This window comes from Cupressus sempervirens, chromosome 3, assembly GCF_028749045.1.
Source record: "Cupressus sempervirens isolate cs-2001-9-10 chromosome 3, ASM2874904v1, whole genome shotgun sequence".
Lineage (NCBI taxonomy): Eukaryota > Viridiplantae > Streptophyta > Pinopsida > Cupressales > Cupressaceae > Cupressus > Cupressus sempervirens.
This window is the reverse complement of record NC_143120.1, coordinates 20,455,690-20,464,477: the sequence shown is the minus strand read 5'-3', so window position 1 is coordinate 20,464,477 and position 8,788 is coordinate 20,455,690. Positions and strand designations below refer to the sequence as shown.

General features: G+C 31.9%; 1 pseudogene; it reads left to right on the top strand.

Moving 5' to 3' along the window:
• The first annotated feature begins 4,838 nt into the window (after nt 1-4,838).
• Nucleotides 4,839-7,624, top strand: LOC149564533 (uncharacterized; annotated as a pseudogene).
• Nucleotides 7,625-8,788: the final 1,164 nt, after the last annotated feature.

Here is an 8,788-nt window from a genome sequence, read left to right as displayed (position 1 = left end):
ACCAAGAATAGCCATTCAGGCTCATTAGGAGCTGAGTGCAATAGCAGAGGAAGTCATAGGTACAACAGTACAGATAGCAAGTATACCTCCAAAAGCAGTGACACAAGAAGAAGAAGCCAAGCAAGGAGAAGAGGATAAAGAAGAAACACAAGATAAAGAGGAGTTTTCAATACAAACTTTGGTTGAATTACCAAAAATAGGAACTCCTACCAAACCTATTCAGAAGCTGAGTACTAAAACAATGACCTTACATGTCAGTACACCAAGCTCAAGTTCTACTAGGGTAGCCAGGATGATTCATTATGGTATTCCTGAGCTTGATGAAGAAATTAAAATACCCTATTATGATTTAAGCACTCTAAATGAGAAAAAGATGAATGAAACACATAGTGCATTGGATAAGAGAAGGAGGCAAGAGGCAATGAGGAAAGACTACAAATACAAGCTTGCAATGAATGAGATAAAAGATATATTCATGGATGATTTTAGCCTTCAACCTCCAGATGCAAATAGGCCAATACTTGAGCAACTATCTGATATAGTTGACCAAGTGAATAATGAAGGCCATGATACTAATGTAAAACTAATGGAATGGTCAGAAAAGAAGTTTCAAGGCAAAGTCAACCAAAAAATAGCTAATAACATAATTTTGGGATAGGTTGACCTAGCTAAGAAATTGGAAAATGTAAAGAGTGTATTACCCTCAGATCTTGCACAGAGTGAAAATCAATTTTCTCAAACACTTCACACTAAGAGGGAATTGGTTGCATTATCAACATAAGAGGCCACTATCAAAGAAAAGTTGATACAAATCCAAGCCTCAATCACTCCTCACTTGGAAGTGTTACACAAGGAGCAAATGTATGTAGAAATAGTTCTGAAGAAGGATCCAAATATTTATACACATGAAGGACTTGTTGATCTAGCAATAGAGCTTGCAATCCAACAAAGTCATTGGATATTGCCTTAAATAACTGGGATGCAACTCTCCAAATACTCCTTGAGGTAAATAAGACATTTTTGGCGAAGCATGGCATTACTATTTAGGACCATTTGACATCAGTATCAAAAAAGGGGAGATAATATTCTAAGGGGGAGATAATATTGTGAAGATATATTAAAGAGAACATTAGGCATAATGGCACAAGACATCAAAATTCATGACATGACAAGGCATGATCAACTTAGGGGGAGTTATAATAATTTTGAGGTATATATTGCAAGATACAATATTTTGATCAAGTTTTTTAAAAACCTCTATATATATACCAAGCATATTAGTGAACGTACTCATAAGATCAGATAAATAATGCTTAGTTAAGTGTTTTTGACACTCATGTCAAAGGGGGAGATTGTTAGTCCCAGAATGGTTTTGAAACTGGAGTGCCAACACACTTAACCACTTTCTACATTAAAGCCGAGTACACTATGTATGCCAAGCCACAGCTTGTGCTGAGTCAGGAAATCCTTCAGGTGCTAAGTGACTACAAGCACCGAGCATGATCTAAGTGTCGAGCAATATTTAGGTGTCAAGTCATAAACAATGCCGAGCAAGATATGAACGATATAGGAGCCGAGTTACAGAAGGTGCCGAGCATGAGGAATCATTAAGTGCCGAGTAACTTAGAATCAACATATGAGTTTGTAACTTCACAAACTCAGATGTAAATCATTTTCATGGCTAACATATTATGAATCTCAAAGGATTTAAGTGATAAGATCAAATCATTTATATTTCCTATGCAATCTACATATAGCCAATAAGAAAAATGGAGAAGGCATGCAACCAATGATAAAAATGCAAGGAATGAGCGGGAATCAGAGATTCAATATGGATCGTAGATCCATGTCTAACCCTAAGTCTTCGAATGTCTTTATAAGGAAGATGAAATCTCATTGAATCATGTAGATGGATGAAGAAGTGAACAACAACTTTAGTGGAGTTAATAGTGAAGAGTAAAAGACTTAGAGGAAGAGATTGGCAGTTAAATATCTAGTTAATTAGAACAAAGCAGGGGATACAAATGAGTATCAGATCTCAGAGGATCAAAGTTGGAAGAAAGTAGATCAAGTTCCTGTATTCAACAATCAAGGATTGTAAGCTATTAGGTTTATTATACCTAATACTCTTTAGCCATTGTATTAGAAAGGAAATCCTATGATGATAGGTTAGCTTAACAGCTATTTTGTAGATCCTTTAAATAGGTCATTAAATCCTTTGACAGGGTAACAATTCATGTAAAGTGTTTGTAAATCCTTTAACCAGGTCACTATTGATACAGTGTAAAGCCTTTAACAGGGTAGGCCTTTAACAGGGCAGACCATCAAAAGTGGTCAAACATTATTACTATAGTGATTTTGTGGGTATCATCCCCACCCCAAGTTTACCTTCTTATTCGTGGAGGGTTTATGGGTTACCAAAATCTCAATTGTTATGTAGTGATGCATATTTGTTTCTCATGATTGCTTAATGTTTATATGCATGCATGTTCATTTCAAAGATATTTTTATTAAGGATTGAAAAAAAGGTCAAAAGCTAGTACTTTTGATTCACCCCCCCCTCTCAGAAGCACTCTTTCCAATAAGATATTCCAACAATTTTCATACTTTTCATAAGGAGATTTAATACAAAGGAGCACTCTCTTTATTTTCAATAAAATACTAATGATTTGTTACACAAAAAATTGATAAATATATAAATTAAATATGAAAATAAGAACTAATAAAATATGATAATATAAAACAAAATAATAGGTTGAGCAAAGGTAAAAATATGTATGATTAACAATAAATGTAAAAAGAAAAAGCATAGAAAAGTAAAATCAACCAAGAATACATACAAATACTACTATACAATTATATGTAGATACAATTCTTCTATAATAAATCTAAAACTACCTAAGAATTGACACACTCTCTCTATTGCAAAATATGATATAAGTTTGTCACTTCTTTATTAAGATATTTGTTATAAAACATAACATCAACTTGTAATTAGACTATTAAAAAAAATTAATCTACCTTCCACACCTTTTAGATGTACCTATTGCACAACTAGATGAAATTGCTATTATCTAACACATACACAAACAAATAAAATTGATACAAGTAGGGATGATACAAAATATTGTTAGTGGTTAATCATCCAGATAGAAGACAAAACTAATCTATCAGTTGTATGCTAAAGGAGAAAAGTAAAATAAAGTGAGATTACAATTTTGTCCCCACAAACTTTTCCCCAATTTTCTAGGAAATTCCACAACTCTATAATATTTTTTCATCACCCATAAAGTTAACAGTCCAAAAGAAGAATAGCTAAATTTACAATGTTATTGTTTTACATGATTGACTCTAGACTTATATTTGAGGGTTGTAATTAAGTGGGTCAAGATACTAGAAGAAAGCTTGATTAACCTAACTTTTCTTTTTGCATGTGAGAAAAAACCTTTTATACCTAACACGATTCTTGACTTTGCAAATAAAAGACAAAATATTTTAAGTTTGAAAGATCCCATAAAATTGCGTATTAATTTGATACCTAACACGATTCTTGACTTTGCAAATAAAAGACAAAAGATTTTAAGTTTGAAAGGTCCCATAAAATTGCATATTAATTTTATACCTAACATGATTCTTGACTCTACAAATAAAAGACAAAAGATTTTAAGTTTGAAAGATCCCATAAAATTGTGTATTAATTTTATACCTAACATGATTCTTGACTCTGCAAATAAAAGAAAAAAGATTTTGAGTTTGAAAGATCCCATAAAATTGCGTATTAATTTTATACCTAACACAATTCTTGACTCTGCAAATAAAAGACAAAAGATTTTGAGTTTGAAAGATCCCATAAAATTGCATATTGATTTTATACCTAACACAATTCTTGACTCTGCAAATAAAAGACAAAAGATTTTAAGTCTGAAAGATCCCATAAAATTGTGTATTAATTTTATACCTAACATGATTTTTGACTATGCAAATAAGCATGACTTTAGGGCCCATTTGGTTGCTGGAATAGGACAGTAATAGGAAAAGAAAATTAGAATATGTTTTATATTCATTGTCTGGTACGCTCAATTAGAATTGGGAATAGGAAGACATATTCCAATTTTGCCCCTAAAATGAGCATATGTCTATGCCAAAAAAAAGTTATAATTGGAATAGGCCATTCTTATTCCCAATCTGACTTTTGAAAAAAAAAATTCATAATTTTATATTTTTGATTTTTTTTTTATTTTTAAATTTTTAAATTTTTTTGAATTTTTTTTTTATTTCTTTTGATTTTTTTAAAACAAATTTCAACATTTTTTTTAATAACATTTTTTTATATATCTATTTGTTTAAAAAAATGAAAATGAAAATAAATTAGCCTTTTTACCATTATTGAAAAAATTAATCAAAAAACAATAAATTAAAACCAAAAAAAATTAAGGGAAATATTTTTTAAATACAAAACTTAACCTTATTCCTATTCCATTTTTGTATAACCAAACAATGGATTAACATATTCTCAATCAAATTCCGAGTGAACCAAACAAGATTAGAATTGCCCTTTTCTATTCTCATTCCCCATTTCCATTGCCATTCCATTTTTAATTCCTACGCTAGCAACCAAATAGGCCACATTCATGTACGTAAAATCATGAAAATTTTGAATGGAGGGGACTACTCCCTACTTTCACTCTGAGCAGAGACACTACTATAAATCAGTTGAGTTTACCATCATTTTCCTCCACACACACACAGAGAGAGAGAGAGAGAGAGAGAGAGAGAGAGAGAGAGAGAGAGAGAGAGATGTTTGAAGTAACAATAGATAAAGTGTAGAGCAATCTGCAATGAAGGCTATGATGATGATCATGATGATGTTGGTAGTAATTTTTATGAGAGGAATTCCTTGTTCATCTAAATCATGTCATGTAGATGACATGAATTCCCTACTAGATTAGAAAGAGGGCCTCAACTTCACTTCCTCTTTCAACACTTTGCAATAATGGAAGGGATTTAACTGCTGCAAATGGGAGGGAGTGACATGCCACCCAATCACTCCTAATGTCATCTCCCTAGATCTCATTCCTCAGTCCCTCAATGAGTCATGGGATCCTGATGAGTTCTAGCCATTCATGTCATGGACGGAACTCCATGGAGGACTATTCCAACTGCAACATCTCCAACACTTGAACTTGACTTTGAATGATTTCTCCCCTTCTCTTGTAATCCCTTCCCAGTTATACAAGCTCAACAACTTGAGGTATTTAAGCTTGTATGACTCTAACTTTGTTGGTCAAATTCCAAAAGAGATCACCAATCTCTCTAACTTAACATATCTTGACCTATATTTCAATTATTTGAATGGTACAATTCCTACATTTTTGGGTGATCTTTCCAAACTCAATACCTTGATCTCTCTCAGAACTATTTGAGTGGCACTATTCCAATATCTTTGGGTAAGATGTCAAAGATCACATATCTTAAGCTGAGTTTTAATTCTTTGAATGGTACAATTCCAACATTTCTAGGAAATCTATCAAAGCTCACACACTTTGATATCTCTAAAACCTCTTTGAGTGGCACCATTCCATCATCTATGTGTAAGCTATCAAAGCTCACATATCTTGACCTCAGTTACGATTCTATAAGTGGCCACATCTTAACATTTTTAGGTAAGCTATCAAAGCTCACATATCTTTCCCTAGGATATAACACTTTGAATGGCACAATCCCAACCTTCTTAGGTAAGCTCATTAAATTATCGACACTTGATCTTAGCCATAACCAACTAAATGGAACTTTGACACTTTCTATTTTTGATAAACTCCATAATATTCAAGAGTTATCTCTTTCTAGGAATATGCTGATTGTAAAAGTGAATGCCACTTATATTCCTAATTTTCAACTTGAATACATGGATTTAGGATCTTGTAATCTACAAGGAAATTTTCTAGCTTTCATTCCAACTCAATACTTCTTACGCACACTAGATTTGTCTAAGAACTCTCTTAGTGGAAATATTCCTGATTGGATATGGGATTCTAGGCATCTTTATTATCTTAACCTCTCTTCTAATCAATTTTTAGATAATTTACCCTTCAAGTTGCTTGGATTTGAGCATAGTGATCATGAAGGCTCAACTATTAATTTGCATAATAATAAGTTGTAGGGAAATATTCCCTTTTCAATACAAAATGAAAACTTCTTAGATCTTTCAGAGAATCTATTTCATGGACCCATCCCAACAAGAATTGGTAAAACTAGACAAGGTCTAGAATTTTTGTCACCAGCAAAAAATAATTTGATTGGTGTCATTCCACATTCTATCTGCAAGTCAAATAATTTAGAAGTTTTGGATTTGTCACATAACATGCTTATAGGTAACATTCCCTCAAGTTTGTACCAATGCTCCATGTTGTCCATGCTTAATCTGGAAAAAAATGATCTTAAGGGCACAATTCCAAATATATTTGGCAACATGACTCATCTTAAAACATTGAAGTTGGGTTTCAATGGACTAAACAGGGACATCCCACCTGTCCCTTAGAAATTGTACCTCTTTGGAAATCTTAGATTTGAGGGACAACAATATGCACCGGGGTATTTCTACATGGATTGAAAGCTTGCAAAGGCTTCACATCTTGATATTGAAATCAAATAGATTTTTCAGATAGATACCCTCAAAATTATCAAAACTACAAACTCTTCAAATATTAGATTTGGAAAGAAAAAAAATTTAGGCATTATTCCAAATGGCTTTATGAACTCGATTGCAATAGAAAATTAGACAGAAAACACAAAAACTCTTGAATTGATAGGTGGTGGTATCATTTACATAGATAGTATAATCATCAAAAACAAAGGACGAGACATGGAGTATGTGAGATTATTGACATTAGTAAAATGTCTTGATCTATAAGAAAACAATTTAATAGGCAAAATTCCTTGGGATATTCAATCCCTCAAAGGATTGATAACTCTCAATGTTTCATGGAATCATTTCAATGGTGAGATTCCAAAATCTTTGGGAAGCATGGTATGGCTAGAATCACTTGACCTTTCCAAAAATGAATTTTTTGGGATGTTTTCTATTGAGCTAATACATCTTACATATTTGACCTACTTTGATGTCTCTCATAATAACCTATTAGGAGTGTTACCGCAAGGAGGACAAATGATGACATTTAATGCTTCATCATTTTCCAACAATTTAGATCTATGTGGCCTACAAATCAATGTGTCATGTTCAAGAAATCATCTTGTTTCTTCATTGATGATGATGAAGAAAATGAAGAAATGTTGGAAGAAGATATGTGGTGGGATGTGGGGTTGGGTATGGGCAATGCACTTGGATTTTTAGGTGTAATTTGGATGTTGTGTTTCAATGAATCTTTTAGAGCAAAATGTTTCAGAGTAATGGATGACACTATTGACTGCCTTTTAAACATTCAAAAAGAGATTTTACAATACAATATATTGATTTTATCTTTTGATCTTGATCTCCTTTATGTCTATATATTCAACATGAAGACAAGGTAAGTTTAATTCACAAATTTTATTTGTATGGTTAATGATTTTCCAAGTAAATCACATATTTTCTTTATATTGAAAATGCTTTTGTAGAGTTGCTTAAGACCACATTGTACAACTATAATAAATGTAATCTTATGTGTATTATGTCAAGTTCCAATTGCAAGTCTACACTATTATGTTGGATATATAGATCAATCACCATCATTCACAAATGGAGCATGTTTTGTTCCTCAATAAATGCATTTTCCTCTTGCTAAAAATAGAAATTTACACAAAAAATTCCTTCATATCTTTCTACCATCATTAGTTCTATAACTGCCAAGTTTTAGAATTACTTAGGTATGGAGAACAAACTCAATTCTCATTTTTCATTGCTTTTCTCCACAACAATCATTGCTCTACATAATGAATGCTAAAATGGACTTGCAAACATTCACCATACAAAAGGTTATCATACAATTTCAAAGATTTGACAAACATTCTTAGTAGTTTTGACCTATTATGTTCATTCAATAAATAATGTCTTTGAGATTTTAATTTTTTTATTAAAGCATTCAATTTGAAACAATTATATCTCTCCTTGATGTTGCATGATTAATTGCAGGACGATGAGCATAATGGAAAGAATAATTGATTGAATCATTTCATAAACTTGAAGAATTTGTTTCTGATCCACTTTAGGGAGCATTGTAGTTCAACTAGAGTTGTGTTTAATTTGAGTGACTATGTTGTTTCTTGCCTCCAGCTAGATTATTCCTAACTGCTAAAGTTTCATATGATTTCAGTGTGCACATTTTCTATTCAAATTTCTCAAATTGTTAGCAAATTTTAAGCAGAGCTTAGGAGAATCATGTATTGGTATATGCTACCATAGCCCCTCTACCAGAAAGACATGGTACTCACTTTGCATTGGATAATTACTTACTATAGTTTTGATTAACAAGAAATTTGTATGAATCTTATTTGTTCTATAATAGTTAAAGGCATTTATTCAAGGTTGAAATTGTTAAAAGGGATTTCTAGGGATGTGCAAGGAAGGTAGTTTATAATTGACCACTTAGTTCAAAGTTTATGAGGTATGAATCATAAACAAAGTATTTCCTTTCTACATTATCATTCGATTATTAGAAATTCAAATGAGGTTGTCTTCAAAGTGAAAAATATGCTTGAAGTTAAATAGAGTTTAAAGAAATAATTATTTTATGAATAGTCTTTTTTATTAATTAAAATATTAAAGTTACATATTTTGTGGACAATTGTAGCA